The following is a 21,519-nucleotide window of genomic DNA, read 5'->3' on the forward strand; positions in this document are numbered from 1 at the left end:
TGAGACAGAAGCTGCTTTGAAGCCAAGGGGCCTGGACAGGCTGGCTATGAAAGGGGAAAGCAGAAACCTGGCTGATGGTCCTTGGAGTCCCAGGAAGGGCCAGTATAGGAAGCCCCATTTCATTACAAATACACCTGGAGACTGCAACTTGTCCCTTCTGTTTCATTGCACTTTATTAAAAAGACCTCGACCGAACCCTCAAAAATGGCTTTTTAATGGGTACTCTTCCATCCAGAGGCCTTGGAGCAGAACAAGAAGGAGGAGGCAGCCTTGTGCTAGGTCAACAAGGGCCACCCCAAGCAATATCAAGCTGCCTGCAACCCTACAGAGATGTCTGATGTTAGTCTGCAGGAGATCAATGTAATTCAGGTCAACCAGTTGGTCATTTCTGTTCATCTGTCAAATAAAATTCCTAGACAAGCTCATGGTACCATGTTAGGTGCTTTTTTTCTAGATGACAGGAGCATCAGAGTTCCTCACTCCTCAGGACTGAAGTTATTTAATTGCCCCTTTTGCCTGCACCCAGCTCCTTAATGATCAGAATGGCTTGGGCACTGCTAGTCTCAGGCTATCTACCTAGTGGTCTGTTTACCATTGATCTAGAGAAAAGCAGGAAATATTCCTCCCAAAATAAGATGGCATATTTTTTTACCTTACCTGGTAATAATAACAAAAATAGCAGCTAACACCTATATAGTCTTTACTCTGCACCAGGCTTTCTTCCAACTGCTTTTCTTTTCAAATATTAACTACTAAACCCCTCACCCTAATCTTAGTGAGAGTTCCCCATTTCAGAGATGAGGAAGGAAGCAACTCAGCTGTATTTATATTTAGCTTTTCAGAAAGGCTTCTGTGATCAGGAAGCCCATGAAACCTAAAGGAATGAGTAGTTAAGGGTGGAGCTCCAAGTTCCTGGTTAGGCGGTTAAGGGTGATAATATACTTGAGGGGAAATGGATGTGGCTGCTGGGCATATGGTTACTCCTGGGCCCCTTAGGATATACTATGTCAGCTGAAGCTAGCTCTGCCCACCTTAGAAGAATAGCACTCAAGTGCTTCCTAGAACATGGGTTCAAGGACATTTGCGTGCCCTGTGGTAGAACCAGCCTAAGTCACCCCTGACTAAGGCTTTGTCCACAGAGAACCCACATCTAGGTCTACACCCAACACGTGAACATAATGCTTCCTCAAGCTGGAATGAAACTACCTCTTTGGGTTTCCATTATTCTGTGCTCATTAAGCTAACACAGCTGGCTACCACGTATGGCACAACAGTGGGCTACACATCCAAGGAGGGTTGTGCCAGCTCCTAACCTACTGGACTGTGACCTAGCCAAAGGTTGCTGGGTCAGTGGGGTATTTCGACAGACCAGTCACTACAAATCCAAAGTGGGAAGGAGAGTTCTGTTTCTAGCCTCAAGGCCCATGGTGTGTGGACAGGACTGTGTCAGGGACCGGGAAATTAAAAGAGCTCTGCTCTCTGTAGCCTGTGGACACAGCAAGACGTGATTCTTAGCTGGAAGTGTGCTGACAGCAGCCTGAGGGTTTCTGCTGCTGGGTTGTGTGTGTGTGTGTGTGTGTGTGTGTGTGTGTGTGTGTGTGTTTTAAGCTACAGCACCTAAGACCCGCATCCAGACCCTGACTGGCTGGCTGGTCAGCCCTGTGGATGGAAAGGGACTTGTTGGGAGAAAATCAGGGCACAGCATGACAGGCCTCTTGAGAATAAAGATTCTCCAATTTACCAAGACATTTAAAAAATCACCTTTGGTATTTGCTTAAATGTACCTGGCCTGATCCCACCCTCTGAGACCGGGACTCAGGAGGTCTGGAGAGAGGCACAGGCATTTGCATGTTAATGAACATCCCAGGTGATTGTTACACTGGGAGCCTGGGGCCTCCAGAGGCAATGTGGCAAGTGCAGCAGAGAGCCCTCACTCCTCCCACACTATCAGTATCCAAGCAGCGTTTTATGGCCAGTGAAAGCTCAGGCCCCACCCCAGACATACTGAATCTCTATGTACATTTTAGCAAGATCCCTAGGGAATTCATAGGCACACTGCAGTTTGAGATGCACAGCTCTGGGGTTCTCAAAGAATGTGTACCACAATCACTCAGACAGCCTGTTAAAATACGGACTGCTTGGCCCCATTTCCATCCAGACTTGCTAATTCGGAAGGTCTGAGATGGGGCAAGAGACTTTGCATTTCTCACAGGTTCCCAAAGGATGCCGATGGTTCAGGGACCACACTTTGAGAACCACTGCTCTAGTCTAGAAAAGTTTGTCTCAGCCTTTCTGTACACTATCATCTCCTGGGGAGCTTTAAAACCTACTGCTGTCTGGGTCCCACCCTCAGGGGCTCTGGTTTGATTGAGCTAGGGCTCAACCTGGGTATCTGGATATAGAAAAACTCCCCAAATGATGTTAATGTGCAAACAAGGTTAGGAATCAATGTTCTGGAGTCAGACAACCGGAATACAAATTCCAGCTCTTGCCAGCTGGTGACCTGGGAAAAATTTACATAGCTTCTTTTGTTGCCCACAGGCCCCATTCACGGGCCTGCCTGGACAAAAGCCTCATTACTCTGTGAATCTAGTGGATGGGGATGGCATGGAGATTTAATTTATATGCTTCAATGGATATCAAACAAGATGGCAGCAAGTGAGTCTCCATGTCTGTGGTTCACAAGTATCTGCTGTCCTGTCTTCTACTTGTTGCTGATTATTATTCCTGCATATCAAGATAAGAGCAGTGACCCCTGACCCTTGCTCACCATGTGGCAAGTATGTCTTCTCATTTAATTTAATCTTTACAACAACACTCTAGGGCTGATATTATTATGCCCATATCCCGCTGATGAATTTGAGGCTCAGTGAGGTCAAATGACTTGACCAACTAATGTCTAGAAAGTGAAGAGCCAGAATTTGAATTTCAATGGTCAGACTCTAGAATTATCTCTGCTGACCATTTACCACACCTTCTATCCCTGGTTGGTCAGCCTCTCCTCTACCTAGAAACTTCTGCAAGGTGGTAGGGTGGAGAGTCAGAGGACACATCCTCTCCTCCTAGGTGAACCTAGTATTTTGAGCACCTCCAGACTGCTTGAGACTTGAGTTGATTTATCGTCATTACCAGCCCAGGGACACAGCCGTAGACGCAAATAAGGTTACATTTCCGGACAGATACAAATGGATTTTTTTTTTAAAGACATCAGAACAAAGCCACTCTGCTAAGCCTTCCATGAAGGTGCAAATTGCTAATCTGATCTGAATGTGTCACTGGTTTGTTTGGCTTCATCAAAGGTTTTGATACAAGAATTGAGGCATAATAAATAAAAGTTTCTGATATGAGCTCTACTCATATTTGAGCTTGTCTGTTGTGGGAGCCAATTTCTGTATTTTAAAATAGGGTTGGCAAGCAAGACAAGGGCAAGACAGAAATGAACCAATAAAATCAAGAGCAGGGATTAATTAAGGGAGTTTGCTACAGAACAGGGACAAAGGAAAGATGGTAATAGTATTTCTTACAAGAAAGACAAGTTGGATTTTTATATATATATAAGTTTCTGGGAAAATAATTTAATTTTGACACCATCTCCGCAAATCGACTGGGCTTATCTTTCTCCCCTGGAGAGTGAAGATTGCCCTTTCTCTGGCCAGAGGGGAATCTCATTTCCCCTCTCCTTATCAGTTATTAGAAATCAAAATATTGTTTCAAATGGATGTGTTTAATATTTCAGACTATATAATGTGTCCAGTACAAAAGGGCAACATCAGTAGACAGGCAACAAAGGGTAGGGAAGAGATGAAAAAGGATCCTGAGTCACATGACCAAAGATGTCTCTCCAATCTATCCCCTCTTGTTCTATGAGGCTTGGCCTGTTGGCCAGCTCCTCGTTCTTAAACCTCCTCAATCCTGAAAATGGAGCTAAAAACAAGAGGATCTCCCTACCTTACTCTACAGTACAGTTGCGGTCCCACAACACTGATTTTTAACATCCACTGTATGAAGCAAATTCCCAATGACTCCAAGTGGGAATCATTTTGGTCTCATAGAAACTAAGATGTTTCCCACTGAAAACACCACTCCATAAATTAGGCTGAAAATTCTGACAACGGGGCACCTGGGTGGCTCAACCAGCTAAGCATCTGCCTGATCCCAGGGGCCTGGGATTGAGTCCTGAGTTGGGCTCCCTGCTCAGTGGGAAGTCTGTTTTCCCTCTACCACCGGCTCCCCACTCATGCTCTCTCTCTCTCTCTCTCTCTCTCACTCGCTCGCTCTCTCTCTTACTCTCTCTCTCAAATAAATAAAAAGAAAAGAAAAAAGAAAATTCTGACAAACAAAAATATGCCCCAGGTCATATCTGTTAGCAATTGGGTCTGAATTAGCGGCTCATTTTTCCTCTGTAGCCTTTTCTCTATTTCAGAGGTCCCCTTTACCATTGGCTGCTACCTTCTGTCACCTTGTCCACTCTCTAAGATCTGGTGGCACATCACCTCCTAGACTTCAACTCCCCGGTTTGTTCTTTTTGGGTATCTGAAATGTCCAAGGAGATGACCTACAGCATGGTGCTTCACAGAGAGCTATTTCCACAGATCCCCTGATGCACTCCAGCCCCCATATAGCTTATATTTTAGACTCTGAGATAAATAACATGCAATTCCTCCACATTAGTAATGTGCAAGTTTAAGACTCTGTGTCAAGTCTACCTATAATGAGGGACATCGTCTACTGGCCCGTATGACGGGCTCAGCATGAGGAATAGTGACAATGCAGTGAACTCAATTTCCAAGTGTTCTAAGTGTGTAAGTTGCTATGTGAATGCTAAGTAACAATGTTATGGTTTCATCTGAAAGATGTGTATGTCACCCAGAAGCTTCCGGAAGTCAGTAACATAATTTGCAGTAAGTCATCATTAATTACCGCTAAATTACCAGGCCCTTCCTGGGGAAGCTGCATGTTAAACTGACATCAGTTTGTGAAGAGTTCATTATGGTTAACGTTACGAGAACACAAATTGAAGAACTTAATAGTGGATTAGAAGGTGTTACGTCCAAACACCTCAATGTGGGCTCCACAGCCACCACACACCAGCAAAGATACTGGTTTGTCGCTAAGGAAGATGATGAGAGACTTGGAAATTTAACAGGCTCCCCCAGCATGGGATAACAGGGTATTTAGAAGCATTGAAAAAAACTAGGAGGGGCACCTGGCTGGCTTAATCCACAGAGCATGTGACTCTTGATCTCGGGTCATGAGTTTAAGCCCCGCATTGGGCAGGGAGCTTACTTTAAAAAATAAAAAATAATAAAAAATAAAATAAAATAAAATAAAATAAAATAAATATAAAATAAAATAAAATAAATAAAATAAAATAAAATAAAATAAAGAGAGAGCTCTCACCCCCTTCTTTCCCTCATTCTTTCCTGTAACATGCCACTTCCACCAAAACCTCTGGGGATGAGACAAAAGCAATGAGCAAAGAGATGAAAGTGGCAACTGTCACCTCAGGCGGATCAGATTAACCTGGTGTCAGATAAAGGTGAGAGATGGGACATTTGGAAAACTGTTCAGGTGATTCAGTTTTGCCACTCTACCTTCCTACCCTCCTGCCTTGTTCCCACCTACTGCCAGACAGTGATTTTTGCCATGGTTGGTTATTGTTGCAAATGTAAAAGCAAAATGATCCTAACTCACATAAATCTGTGAGGCACATGATCGTAAATCAATACTGCCATACCTAACATAATCACTAATCTATACATACATATCATAAAATGAAATAAAACAGTGTAGACAGCACAAATGCTAATTCCCCAACACACGCACTTTGGTAGCTGTAAGACTGACTGTAAAAAAAAAAAAAACACTCAAAACTTCTGAACACACAGCAGAACAACGTACACTATGGTGCAGCCTTGATGTGTCCTCTTTAATCCCCCAAAGGGAAAGGATCTAGTAGCACTTTATTCCCAAGTTTCTTTATTTGGTCAAGGTAAGTGCTTATTTAAAAGGAGGATCATTTCTTCTGCATCTAACAAAATGGGGTGAAAACAAACAAAAAAATCGAAAGCCTTTATTTGATGAGATTTATTGTTTTTCTATTGTTTTTCTTGCATTCATTCACTCAACAGACATTCACTGAGCACTTTATCAGCTTTCAAGATAAAAAAAGGAAAGAGAGAAAAAACCTTACCCTCAAGGCACCCCCATGCTAGTCGGACACAGTAGAGGACACAAGTAAGCAAATAGTGATAAGACAATGAAGGAGAAGAGGAGCTGACAGGCTGTGCACAGCAGGTGAAGTCAAGGAAGGTAGCTGGAGATGACCTCTCAGAGAAAGACAGGTGTAGGGTGAAGACCCTCTGGGGAACCAAAGTGAAGGTCATTCCAAGTCAAGGGAATGAGCAAAGCAGAAAAAGAAGGGCACAGAACCTTCTACACTCCAGAAGAGGAAGCCCTCCTTACAGCCAGTTCCCCATCTCCACCAGAAATGACCAAACAAGTGGTGGACACCAGTCCAGGCAACAAGCTGAGTCCATCGGTTCCTTCATATAGGATAATCAGACTAAATGAATTGCCTGCCCTGAACCTGAAACTCAAGAGTCAAGGTTGCCATTTGGGGCCATGGATCCAGAGAGGCAAACAGAGAAAGGGGTCTGTAGAGTAGAAGAATGTAGTACACAGAGAGGGGCAGCTCCAAGAAACTGCATGATTCCCAAGCAAAAAGAATGAAGCTTTCCAGGACCCAGCTCTAGACCTTCAAAAGGCTCAGCTATTCTTATGGGTCTTGAATTCTATGAAATATTCTCAATCCTTTGAATAAAATCTTCTTAGTTTAAGACTGCTAGAGTAGGATTCTGGGCACTGGTGAACAGAGACACTGAAGGGTTCTGGGGAGAAGTGGGCTCTCCAGCACTGTGGTACGTAGCACCAGCTGCAAGGGTGGTCTGGGCCCCATCCGTGTCAATCATCATAACTGAAGGAAGTCAGAGGGCTGTGGGCAAAGTGATTGGATTAGGGACAGAGAGGCTGAGTTCACCATAAGGTCTTCACACCTACTCATCAACTTGTTATAAAGATAAAATCTCTGAAAAACTAGCAGCTCCTCTGGAGAAAGACGTGAGATAAATACAAGGCATTGTTAACAAAGGGGTCTTTCTTCTTTATTATAAAACTATTGGAAAGGAATTGCTTTACCAGGCCATGAGGGAGCTGCAGCCCTATCTTAAACAGGTAACCTTGAAAATCAGACACAATCGCTGTCCTCTTTATCAGTTCTCACTCACCCCTTACCATGCTTTCGTAGGGATGGTTTCCCTCCGAAAGCATGCTTCTCCATTAATAGCCTGTAATCAGACTAATAACACCTCCTCTGCACACAGAGCAATCATGGCTGCTGGCTGGGCTGGACCCTGCCCTGCTGTCAGCTCAGCGGCCATCCCTGCTTGTCCCAGGATGTCACTGACTTCTGGGTGGGAATATGAGTGGCAGAGAGAAAGGGAGATCTCTATCCTATTGTTTCATAAGGACCAGCCACCCAAGCTAAAGGTTACAGATAGCAGAGTAAGGAATTCTGCTTTTGAAACAACAAAGGAAAGTTCCCTCCTGTGTTACATAATTTCTTCACAGTCTTTTTGTAGGGACAAGATGTTTGTGGGAGTAAAACTGTTCTTAAATATTTCAAATGTATGTTGTCATTGGGGTGTAACCTGTAGACCTACAAAAGGACACAGATGAAAAATTAGGGAAACATCTGATGTGAGGTAGATGAGGGTCCCTAAAAAGGAAGGAGTTAGATACTTGGGTTATAGATTTGGTGGAGCTAAGGCCAAGGCAGGTGGGAGAGACCGCTGAAGAGCCCAGCAAGTATTTTCTTGGTATTCAAGGATATTTAAGGAAAACTCTGCCTTGAGGGCAGAAACAGCAAGAAACTCTTCTCTCTGAACATATTCTGTGTGAGCTTACTCCCCCAACAAAAGAATATCCTAATAGATCTCTGGAATCTACTGGAGGGTACAAGATTTTGAGGAGTTTTTTTCATGGAGCCTTCCTGAAATGCCCTCTGTGTGAAACAGCTCCGTAGAATGGGTTGGGGTCACAAAAGAGAGTGACTACTGGGACACTTTCTAGACTTCTGAGCCTAATCATACCCACGGTGAGACTCTGAGATGTAATAATCTCCTGTGTCTGACCTTTCAGCCCAGGGTATGCCCAGAAGACTGAGCTTCTCGTATGGTCCACACGAGCCATATGGGGAACTGGCCACAGGGACTTGGCACCCATGGACACATACTCAGACTCACTACCATTTGGAATTGAAAAGGACACTAGAATTTGCCAAGTGCAACCCTCTACACACCTCAGATACTATAGCACAGGCTGAAACATTTGGCTGTCACCTAGCATCCTCTAAAATGGAGTCCATCCTATTTGCATTTTGTACATTCATACTGTTGCTGCTAGAACCTAACTTCTGTCCATCTGGCCACATAAGAGATATGGTACCTGAACTTTGCTCACCATGCTGGAGACTGACACTCTGGTCTAAAGTTCTCCAGGATAGTTCATTGAGTCATATCACCTCTTAAAATTTATTTTGAGGTGAGCCTGGGTCCCATGCTTCAAAAACATTATTTAGGGGACCATGCTTATTGCTATAACAAATTACCCCAAAACTTAGCTGCTTAAAACAGTTATCTCACAGTTTCTGTGAACCAGGAACCCAGGTGTGGCTCAACTGCATGTCTGCCTAAGGTGCCTTGATTGTAGAATCAAGATGTCACCAGCACTACAGTCACCACAGGCTCAGATGACAAGTACCCCCAAGCTCCCCAGGTTGACTCACATGTCATCGGCAGTAATCATGTCCTCAAGGCTGAGGCCAGAACCTTGTTCCTTGCTACAAAGCCTCACCATAGGGCAGGTCACAAGGTGGCACTTTTTCCATCAGAGACAGTAAGGGAGAGGATAAGAAAGTAAGGACACAGAGGATGGAAACCAGTCTTTGATGACCTAACTCAGAAGAGATATCTCAGTGAATCCTAAATTCAGCCCACATCCAATGGAAAGGGATTGCATTGCACAAGGGCAAAAATTCCAGGAGATGAGGTTCATTATGGAGCCATTGTGGAGGCTGCCTACCACAGACTACATATTACCCTCTTCATTTACATGAGGGATCGGCAAACAACAACCACCCAAAAACCTCTGACTAGATTCCAGAGTAGTCAACCACCCACATCAAGCCTGTGAGAAGGGGTAGGCCCAGGTAGCCATCTTTGTATATTTGACCTCCTTTTACATGACACTATAAAGGAATCTGACCAAAACTGGGCCAATCAGACTCCCCTCTGGTGAATGAGTGATTGAGATATACAAAGTTAAACCCAATGGTCACATAGAAGCAAGGCCAGAGCCAACACAATGTACTATTGAGCAAAGCCATGCTCAAGCTGAAGTCATGAAGAGTGGAAACAAAGCATAGGCAGAAGGAGCCAACCTGCAAAGAAGGGCCTAGAAGAGGTATATAGAGAGATATAAGGACAAGAGATCCTAAGGCCTGAAACAAAGTGACAGAAACAAAAAGAAACTTTCTTGAGCCTTGCTTCTTTTATTTTTCCCTGTTTATTCAATCTTACAGTTTACCTTCCCACCCTACTTTTGAGCTAAGTAGGTTTTCGTCCTTTGCAATCAGTCTCTGACTCCGCCAAGTCCTCCTCTATTTCTTCTTCTAGAAAATGTGTAATATCAGTTCAATTTCATCCCAGAAAGTGACCTTTGCGATGTGAAATAATGTGCAGATTCCAATCAAAGCACATTTTTGTTCAAAGCATAGATTTGATTCAGTTCATTTCCATAAGCCTGTATTAAGATAGTTATTGTTGTCTCCATGAGTCAAAGGGAAAATATACCTAAAGAAATGGGAATGGGAATCTGACTTATCTTAAACTGCACAACGGTCATGAAACAGAATGAGAAGACCAATACACTTAGTCCTCTAAACCCACAATAACTTAAAATGTAAAAATACATTATACACTCACACAAATGTGCATTCACATACTCACATACATGGGCACGAACATTTTACAGACTAGGAAAACGAGGTCTCAAGCAAAGAGCAGCTTCTCTCCACTTTTCTTGATGTATCACAAGGCAAGTATGTACACTGTGAGTCGACTCCCATACAGATTTGCTTTCCAGAGCACACTTTCTATGATTTCAACAGTCTGCCGACAGAGAAACCAACTCACAGAGTAGTTTACAGGACTCCCCTAGGCAGCTCACGTAAATATTGCAAACATCAAGTTTATACTGCCAACTCACTGCAGAAACCCAGAAGAATAAGATTTTACAAGTTCTCTTCCCAAAAGAAATCAGACTGAAAATACAGAGTGATAGCAGCTGGAATGGTGCTGCCCTGCTCAACAGATGTAGCCTGAAGAAATGTCTTTTTTTCATACAAATAATGATTTTTTTTTTATGGCAAAGGTAATATGTGCTCACTGCAGGGAGTTCTGAAATTCAAAAAGTACAGAAGAGAAAATAAAGCGACTTATAAATGCTACCACCAAGAAACACTTAAAGTTTGACATGTTTCCTTCTAGTCTTTTTTCTCTATGTATGTAGAAATATATATAATTCCATGTATAGATGGATGGAATCCATAATTCCATATGAATTCATGCATTTTGCTTCACTTCTTTAACCTAATATTATATTGCATAGGAAATATGAGGAGAGACTGCTATTGGGTACAAGATTTCTTTTATTGAGATATAAATATTCTAAAATTAGATCATGTCAATGTTGCACAAATCTCTAAATACACTAAAAACCCTGAACTACATACTTTAAGCAGGTGAACTTTATTGCACATAGATTATATGTCATTAAAGCTGTCTTTTTTTAACAAACTATAATGAGATACCACTATATACCTATTAAAATGGCTAAAATTAAAAACAAAAATATAAACTGGATTTTTTTTAGAAACTGACAGTTCCAAATACTAATAAGGGTATGGAATAACTGGAATTCTGATGGGAATATAAAATGTTGCAGCAACTATGGATGAGTTTGGCATTTCCTTAGAAAGTTAACCATATACCTACCTTACAACCTGACCATCCTGCTCCTAGATACTTCTCTAGGAGAAATTAAAGCATACATCCACACAAAAATCTATGCATGAATGTTAGCAGGTCAACCCAAAGCAATCTGTGTCAACCCAAAACAATCAACAGGAGAATGTATAAATGAATGAGGGATATTTATTCCATAGAGTACTACATAGCAATAAAAAAAGAGCTACCAACAGCAGCAACAACAAAATGAACCTCAAGAACATTGCACCAAGTGAAAGAAGCTATACAGAAAAAAGGCAAAATATGTATTATCCCATCTACATGAAATCCCAGAAAAGGAAGATCTATTGCTCCAGAAAATGAATTGATGGTTGCCTGAGAGCAAGAAAAAGCAATGGAGTATAAAACAGCATAAAGGCATTTGAGGGTAGTAATAGAAATATTCTGTGTCATAAAGAAAACCATAGCTGGGGGCATCACAATGCCAGGTTTCAGGTTGTACTACAAAGCTGTGGTCATCAAGACAGTGTGGTACTGGCACAAAAACAGACACATAGATCAATGGAACAGAATAGAGAATCCAGAAGTGGACCCTCAACTCTATGGTCAACTAATATTCGACAAAGCAGAAAAGAATATCCACTGGAAAAAAGACAGTCTCTTCAATAAATGGTGCTGGGAAAATTGGACAGCCACATGCAGAAGAATGAAACTAGACCATTCTCTTACACCATACACAAAGATAAACTCAAAATGTATCAAAGATCTAAATGTGAGATAAGAATCCATCAGAATCCTAGAGGAGAACACAGGCAACACCCTTTTTGAACTTGGCCACAGCAAATTCTTGCAAGATATATCCACAAAGGCAAGGGAAACAAAAGCAAAAATGAATTATCGGGACTTCATCAAGATAAAAAGCTTCTGCACAGCAAAAGAAACAGTCAACAAAACTACGGAATGGGAGAAGATATTTGCAAATGACGTATCAGATAAAGGGCTAGTTTCCAAGATCTATAAAAAACTTATTAAACTCAACACCAAAGAAACAAACAATCCAATCATGAAATGGGCAAAAGACATGAACAGAAATCTCACAGAGGAAGACATAGACATGGCCAACAAGCACATGAGAAAACGCTCTGCATCACTGGGCCATCAGGGAAATACAAATCAAAACCACAATGAGATACCACCTCACACCAGTGAGAATGGGGAAAATTAACAAGGCAGGAAACCACAAATGTTGGAGAGGATGCGGAGAAAGTGGAACCCTCTTGCCCTGTTGGTGGGAATCTGAACTGGTGCAGCCACTCTGGAAAACTGTGTGGAGGTTCCTCAAAGACTTAAAAATAAAAATGCCCTACGACCCAGCAATTGCACTGCTGGGGATTTACCACAAAGATACGGATACAGTGAAATGCCAGAACACCTGCACCCCAATGTTTATAGCAGCAATGTCCACAATAGCCAAACTGTGGAAGGAGCTTCGGTGTCCATAGAAAGATGAATGGATAAAGAAGATGTAGTCTATGTATACAATGGAATATTCCTCAGCCATTAGAAACGACAAATACCCACCATTTGCTTCAACGTGGATGGAACTGGAGGGTATTATGCTGAGTGAAGTAAGTCAATCGGAAAAGGACAAACATCATATGGTCTCATTCATTTGGGGAATATAAAAATTAGTGAAAGGGAATAAAGGGGAAAGGAGAGAAAATGAGTGAAAATATCAGTGAGGGTGACAAAACATGAGAGACACCTAACTTTGGGAAACGAACAAGGGGTAGTGGAAGGGGAGGTGGGCAGGGGGTTGGGATGACTGGGTGATGGGCACTGAGGGGGGCACTTGACGGGATGAGCACTGGGTGTTATGCTATATGTTGGCAAATTGAACTCCAATAAAAAAAAGGAAAAAAAGGAAATATTCTGTGTCAGGAGTGTGGAAGTGGCACATGATTGTGCACATTTACCTAAACTCACCAAATATACACTTCAAATTGTTCAATCTTACTGTATATAAATTATATCTCAATAAAATTTATTTTAAAAAATAAAGAGAAAAATCCTCAAACTACACACTTAAAGTAGGTGCATTATTGGTATGTAAATTGTACCTCAATAAAGTTGAGTTTTTAAAATGGAAAAAAAATATTATATTACGCTCATTTTCACAGACCATTAAATACTTTCCAAAAGTACCTTATTTTGAATATTACACAGCTATACTATTCAATGTTATCAATGTACCACAACTTAATTAGCTGGTCCATTATAGCTGAATACTTGTTATTTTCTTTTTGCCACTGAAAATAACATTGCAATGAACATCTGTGTGCATAAAACTTTGTCTACATTTTTTATTTCTAGAGCATGAACAATTGGATCAAAGAGTAGGAATATTTTCAAGGTGCTTAATACAGTTGGAACAATGTCATCTTAAAGATGATTCCTTTTAACTGTGGTGGTAGGAAGTCACAGTGATAAAAAGAAGGTGGTTGCTTTTTTCTGCAACATCTTTGTTAGTGAACAAAAGAACACCATGTAGATTCCCAGTGAGAGGATCGTGGACCTTGTCCTGATCCTGTCATTTACTGTGTAATCTTGAGTCACTTTCTGACTTTAGATACTGTCTTTTTATCTCCAAAATGATAATAATACCTTAAGGTAGGCAAATATTTCCTATACAGGGCAGAAAAGGCACGAACCATAAAATAAACAATTGATCATTGAAAATAAAAATTTCTGGGGGTGCCTGGGTGGCTCAGATGGTTAAGAGTCTGCCTTCAGCTCAGGTCATGATCTCCGGGTTCTGAGATCGAGTTCCTGTCAGGCTCCCTGTTCCATGGGCAGTCTGCTTCTCCCTCTGCCTCTCCCCTGCTCATGCTCTTTCTAAGGGAATAAATAAAATCCAGAAAAGAAAGAAAAGAAACAAAGGAAGGAAGGAAGGAAAGAAAGAAAAAGAAAGAAAGAAAGAAAGAAAGAAAGAAAGAAAGAAAGAAAGAAAGAAAGAAAGAAGAAAGAAAGAAAGAAGAAAGAAAGAAAGAAAGAAGAAAGAAAGAAAGAAAGAAAGAAAGAAAGAAAGAAAGAAAGAAGAAAGAAAAAAAGAAAGAAAGAAAAAGAAAGAAAAGAGAAAAACTCATGTTTGTAGTGGAAAAGAATGAGAAGAATAAGATCTTGGCATTTGCAACATGTAAGGACTTAAAGGATATCATGCTAAGTGAGACAGAGAAAGACAAAGACAAATACCATATAATTTCACTTACATGTGGAATCTAAAAATAAATGAATAAAAACAGTCTCTTATTTTTTTTTAAGATTTTTTTTTTTTTATTTGACAGAGAGAGAGCACAAGCAAGTGGAGTGGCAGGCAGAAGGAGAGGGAGAAGCAGATTCCCTGCTGAGCAGGGAACCTGACACGGGACTCAATCCCAGGACCCCAAGACCATGACCTTTGCCAACGGCAAACGCTTAACTGACTGAACCACCCAGGCACCCCCAGATTCTGAAATACAGAGAATAAATCAGTGGTTGTTGGAGGAGGTTGTGGGGAGTGGCAGGGGAAATATCTAACATAGATAAAGGGAATTAAAAGGCAAAAACTTCCAGTTATAAAATAAATAAGTCATGGAAATGAAAAAGTACAGCATAGGGACCACAGTCAATAATCTTGTAATAATGGTGACAGATGGTGACTACACTTATTGTGGTGAGCACTGAGAAATGTATAAAATTGTTGAATCAATATACTGTCCACCTGAAAATATAACACTGAACGTTAATTGAACTTTAGTAAAAATTTCAATTTAAAAAACTGTGTTTATCAAATGACATATTAAGAGAAAAGACAAACCTGACTAGAAGAAATTATTCACAAAACATATATTCAAGGATTTGTATCCAGAATTCCTAAATACAATAAGAAAAAGCAAAAACCAAAAAGTGGACAAAAGATTTGAACATGCACTTCACACACAGACACACAAATATTCAAATTTTCAACACGCAGATGAAAACGTGTTCAATATCATTAGTCACATGGGAAATCCAAATTAACACCACATGAGATATCATTATACAACCAACAAAATGGTTAAAATTTAAGACTGCCAACACCAATGTTTAGTGAGGAGGTGGAGCAACTAGAACTCTTTCACATTACTGAGGGGAGCATGTAAAATGGTACAATTGCTTCAGAAAACTGGAAGTATCTACTAAAATTAAATATATATATCCAGTGCCACTCACAGCTATTGAATATATTCTAGAGAAATTAGTAGATACGTCACTAAAAGTCATATGCAAGAAATGCCATAGCAGTTATATTCATAATAACCAAAATTTGGGGGGGCCCCAGGTGGCTCAGTGGTTGAGCATCTCTGTCTTTGGCTCAGGTCATAAACCTGGGGCCTTGGGATCGAGTCCTGCATTGGGGCTCCTTGTAGGAAGCCTGCTTCTCCTTCTGCCCATGTCTCTGCCTCTCTCTGTGTGTCTCTCATGAATAAATAAATTAAGTCTTTAAAAAAAATAGTCAAAATTTTGAAAAACCCAGATGTCCATTATCAGGATAATAGATCGACCGTGGAGAGAAAATGAGTGGGAAATATCATTGAGGGCGACAGAACATGAGAGACACCTAATTCTGGGAAACAAGCAAGGGGTAGTGGAAAGGGAGGTGGGCGGAGGGTTGGGGTGACTGGGTGATGGGCACTGAGGGGGGCACTTGACAGGATGAGCACTGGGTGTTATGCTATATGTTGGCAAATTGATCTCCAATTAAAAATATACCAAAAAAAAAGAAAGAGAAAGAGAAAAAGAAATTAAAACTGTTTAAGAGAAAAATATCTCTAGGGGGCTTAAACTATTGAAAAAAAATACTATACAGCAAGAAAAAACAAACTTAGGCTCATGCAATAACATGAATAAATCTCTCAGATATAATGTAAAACAAAAGAAGCCAGACTCAAAAAAATATATATTGAATAAGATTTGTATAAAGTTCAAGAACAGACAAACTAATCCATGACAGTTAAAGTCAGAACAGTGATTACTTCTAGTATGTATTGTGGTGGTATTGACCAAGAAGGGGTACAGGGAACCTTCTGGGATCATGGAAAAATGTTCTGCTTCCTTATCTTGATGGTTATTACAAAGGCATACACATATGTAAAACTTTAATGAATTGTCTCCTTAAGACACATGCACTTTCCCGTGTGTGTGCTCTACCTGAATAAAAAATAAATGAAAATCAAATAAAAGGAAAAGGTTTTTCCAACCTTGTAAAGTTTCTTCACACCCTATTTGTTTTCCCTCTCTCCCAAGGTCCCTACTCTAAAAGCTTCAGCAGCCACTCCCCTGGAACTCACTTTAGCATGACACCAGCCTGAGCCCCCCCGAAGGTCACTCCATCTGGATGTGACCTCTTGCACCACACCCACACCACTGTCCAGAACAGAACTAGTCCTCCTCTTCCTCCTCCTCAACACTCACCAGAGTGGCCACCAATCAGTGTGGCTCCCTGGCTCACAACAATTTCCCCTTCCTTAGGAACAGCCTAATCTTCAGGGTGAGCCCCCAGAAAGCATATTTGTATATGATGAATCTACTCCAGACTTCAAGCAGGTAGAGTCCATTTCTGTTGCCACAGTCAAAAGAATTTAACCATACTACCCCACTCCCACCCCTGGGCCAGCCCTTGTCCTGTCTAGTGCTCCGTTCCCAAGATGTAGTCATGACTCTTGCCCTCTTTCTTTTTCCCCTCTTCAACTTGATTTCCCTCCTGTTTCTATTGAGTCCCATTTGACCCAGGCCAGAAGATCAAAACCTATCTATGTCCAGACCCTATGGCATGGCTAATCTGAGCCACTCTTTAACAGGCTCCTCTTGGCTCTCCCTCTGTCTCTTTCCTCTTCTCATTCATCCTCCACCATTCTGCTCCAGGGAGCCTCCTCCAGCCCAGCACTGGCCACAGCATCTCCTGTTCATCAACCTTGCGGGCTCTGCACTCCGTGAGCTAGTAGAGAAGGAGTACAGGCTCCTTGGTTGTTGAGGCCCTCCATGATGGTCCCAACTTGCCTTTTTAGCCTCCTCTTGGCCCTGTTAGTCCTTCCAAGCCACCCCTATTGCCTTCCATCTGAACAAGACAACTCACGCTCCCAACACACAAGCTCACACCTCGAGGCCACTGCTCACATGGCTCCCTTACTTTACATGTCCTACTCCACCCTGCCCACCCTCATGTCCTGTGACTGTTGAAACCTCACCCACCCTTCAACACCCTAATACAATGCTAGCGTGTATATGAAGCCTGCTCTTGTTAGAATGCATCACCAAAAGTGCTTTATTCATATTTCTGTTATGAATAATTCCTGACCTTCAATGACAGGTATTTGCATCTGTGTATGTCCATCTCCTTCAGGAGACTAGCTTCTTCTGAGCAGAGACCACATCCCTTTTCCAATTGTAACCCTCTTGCCCACCACAGTCCCTGGTAGGGGGTCAGTGCTCAATAACTGGGCGTAGAACTGAATTTTCTTAAGCTGCCATGAAAAATAAAGTGAAAATGTAAGAAGTGGGATATAGGCAGAGACAGAGCACAGCAACCCACAAGTATGAAATAACAAAGAGCAGAGGAACAAAATCCTGAGGAAATGGAGGGAGCCTTCCTCCAGGACAGTTCTACGATCAAATGAGACAAATGCTACCCAACTTACCTAGATCCATCCTGGCCCTGGTACTACCAGGAGGTGACACAAGGTACAGATGCCAAGGCTGAAAACAAGAGTGTGGAAGAAAGGCAAGGGGCACCTGTTCCCCTGAGCAAAGCTCAGAAACTCAGGGCCCTGTGCTAGAAACATCACTTCAGTGGCTACCTGTCTTGAGGCACTAGCTTGCTCTCCTCCAACCAGGGGCACATCAACCAGCCCTTTTTAAATTCAGTAGAATAATGCAGAAAGAAAAATCCATCCTTCCATGATGTTGCCACTCTTGGCAGAGAAATGATGGAAACAAAAGAAAAAAGAATGGGAATGGCAAAGCCCATATGAATCTCGATAAAATGCCCATGAGGACTAAGACTTCCAGGTGATGGAGAGTCAGCAAGTGCGCTACCAACCTCCCTGGGAAAGGGGGTTACGTGACGGTAGGGAGGGGAGGGAATCAAATGGCTTTTTATAGCCCCTAATATCTCTTCTGACAGCAGCCTTCATGGCTCTGATCTCCATGTGCCAGGATGCTGGGAAGATGAATGGATTTGTCTTTCCGTTAAATACCATTACCTGGAGCACTGGGGCGAATGAAGAATAGTTACAGACTCACATCCCAGCTTCCATCTCTTTTCTCCTAATTACAAAAAAAAGTTACAAAAACAACTCCTACATGCCATCCCCAACCCATTCCCCCCACCTACAACATATATAACCTCAGCAGAAATAGGAAGCCCACTGAGTTACAAAGTTCGCCTGCCAACACCAATGCCCAGCACACAGCCTGTTCTGAGGAGCCAAAGCTCAAATCAGTCAGCATGGTCAGGTCCACACTAGGTCAATGACAAACTGCAGGATCCATTAAGTCCTTTGTAGGAGCCTGTCATCTTAAAGTCCAACAGCACTTTCCATTAAGAGGAATTACGAGGGTTTGCTCTTCGCCAGAAGTGCAAAAGATTCTGCTTGTTGATGGGACTCTCAGTTGCTTGAGCGATCTGAGCCATCCACAGGCATCACAATAAAGCAAGAAAAACAAATATATTTAGGGGTCCCTCCTCTAGCAAGGTTCATAATCAGTCTTCAGGCCAGAGGATCTCAACCTCAGCTATGCTGTGGAGCCAAATGAGGAGCTTAAACTGGCGCCTGAGCAAAAAATAATCAGAAAAGGAAATGATTTTAAAAGATCATTTAGAGGCACCTCGTGGCTCAGTCAGCTAAGCTCAGGTCATGATCTCAGGTCCTGGGATCAAGTCCCATGACTGGCTCTCTGCTCAGTGGGGAGTCTGCTTGTCCCTCTCCCTCTGCCCCTCTCTTCTGTTTGTGCACCCACTCTCTCTCTCAAATAAGTAAATACAATCTTTAAAAAATAAAAATAAAAAATCATTTACAGTAGCATTCTTAAACAAAAAAATTCTCTTTTTTTAAAAAAAGATTTATTTATCTACTCAAAAGAGACACAGAGAAAGAGAGGCAGAGACATAGGCAGACATAGACAGGCTCCCTGAGGGGAGCCCAATGCAGGACTCTATCCCAGGACCCCAGGATCACGCTCTGAGCCAAAGGCAGATGCTCAACCACTGAGCCACTCAGGTGTCTCTTAAACAAAAAATTCTTAAGGAAAAACTTAAAAATGCTCAAGATCTGTACATTGAAAACCATAAACACTCCTGTGAAAAATGTAGATATCCCATGGCAAGTAACAGAACTAATACTTAGATCTATTCGAATTTAGCAAAATCATAAAGTGCAAGGTTACTATACAAAAATCAACTTTAATCTTTTATATTAACAGCAATCAATTAGAAAATGAAGTTTTAAAAGAATTCCATATATAGTAGCATCAAAAACACAAAATACTATCAATAAATCTAGTAAAAGTTGGCTAAGCCCCCACATGCACTGAAAATTACAAAACATTGCTGAAATAAATAAGACCAAATAAATGGGAGATGACCCATGTTCAGTTTGGAATACTCAATATTAAAATATCAATTCTCCCCAAATTTATTTGTAGCATCAATACAATCTCAATCAAAATCCCAGCAGGCTTATTTTGTGGAAATTGACAACTTGATTCTAAAATTTATACAAAAAATGCAAAGGATCTAAAATAATCACAATTTTGAAAAAGAATAAACTTAGAGATTTTATGCTGACTGATTTTAAGATTTCCTGTAAGTTACAATAATCAAGGCAATGTTTACTAGTATAGAAGATAGATATACAGATCAACGGACCAGAATAGCAAGTCCAGAAATAGACCCACAAATATATGGCCAATTGATTTTTTTTTTACAAAGGTAACAACATAATTCAAAAGACAAACATAACTCATAAATGGTTTGGACAACTGAATAATCCTATGGGAAAAAAAAAATTTGACTTGTCCCTCACACCATACACACAAACTGACTCGAAACTGATCACAGGTCTAAACATAAACTATTAAACATCTAGAAGGAAATATGGAATAAAACTTTCGTGACTTGAGATGGGCAAAGATTTTTCAGGACACAAAAAAACATAAATCTCAAAAAATTGATAAACATCATCAAAATTTTAAACTTCTGTTTTTTCAAAGACATTGTTATGAAAGTGAAAAGATGAGTGCCTGGGTGCCAGTCGGTTAAGCATCTGCCTTCAGCTCAAGTCATGAACCCAGGGTCCTAGGACTGAGTCCCACTGTGGGCTCCCTGCTCGGCAGGGAGTCTGCTTCTCCCTCTCCCTCTACCCCTCTCCCTGATCAAACTCTCTCTCTCTTATGACTCTCTCTAATAAACAAATAAAATCTAAAAAAAAAAAAAAAAGAAAGAAAAGTGAAAAGGTAAGCCACTGGAGAAAATATTTGCTGTGTCTGTAAATGTAAATATAAATATATACTGAGGGCAGCCCCAGTGGCCCAGTGGTTCAGCGCCACCTTCAGCCCGGGGTGTGATCCTGGAGACCGGGGATCGAGTTCCACGTCAGGCTCCCTGCACGGAGCCTGCTTCTTTCTCTTTCTCTCTCTCTCTCTGTCATGAATAAATAAATAAAACCTTTATAAAACTGAAGACTTATCAAGAATATGAAGAGAACCCTTAGAACACAATAATAACAGAATCATTCAATTAAAAGCAAGACATGCCACACAAAAAAAGATCTATGAATAGGCAATAAGCACATTAGAAAGTGCTCCATACCATTAATCATCAGAAAAATGCACACTAAAACCAGAAGGAGATAAGCACTACACACCTACTAAAATGGCTAAAATAAAAAAGACTGAAATTCTAAATCGTTGGCAAGAATGCAGACAAACTGGTACTCTCGGACACTGCAAAGTTAAGATTTTAATTTTTGGAATTCTACCAAAGGCAAAACCAATCTAAGTGACAGAAAACAGAGTAGTGGCTTCCCAGGAGGGAGAAAAGGGGATTAACTGCAAAGGGGCATGCGGGAATTTTCTGGAAATGTTCTATTTAATTATAGTGATAATAATCACCCAGGTGTATATATTCATCAAAACTTATCATACACCAACTTCTCTTCAAAGACCCCCCCTGTCCTGTCCAGCAAGACACCCAGGCAACAATCACTCCAGTTCCCGGCTGAGGGTATGCATGCAAGCATTAGCACTGGGGCCCAGATATGGTACCAATACAACAGGCTAGCCAGGCAGCATCGGGAGGGCCTTCCAAGTAATGGACAGTAGGGCTCCCTCCTCCTTGATCTGGCACAGACAAAGG

Source organism: Canis lupus, chromosome 14, assembly GCF_011100685.1.
Source record: "Canis lupus familiaris isolate Mischka breed German Shepherd chromosome 14, alternate assembly UU_Cfam_GSD_1.0, whole genome shotgun sequence".
Classification (NCBI taxonomy): domain Eukaryota; kingdom Metazoa; phylum Chordata; class Mammalia; order Carnivora; family Canidae; genus Canis; species Canis lupus.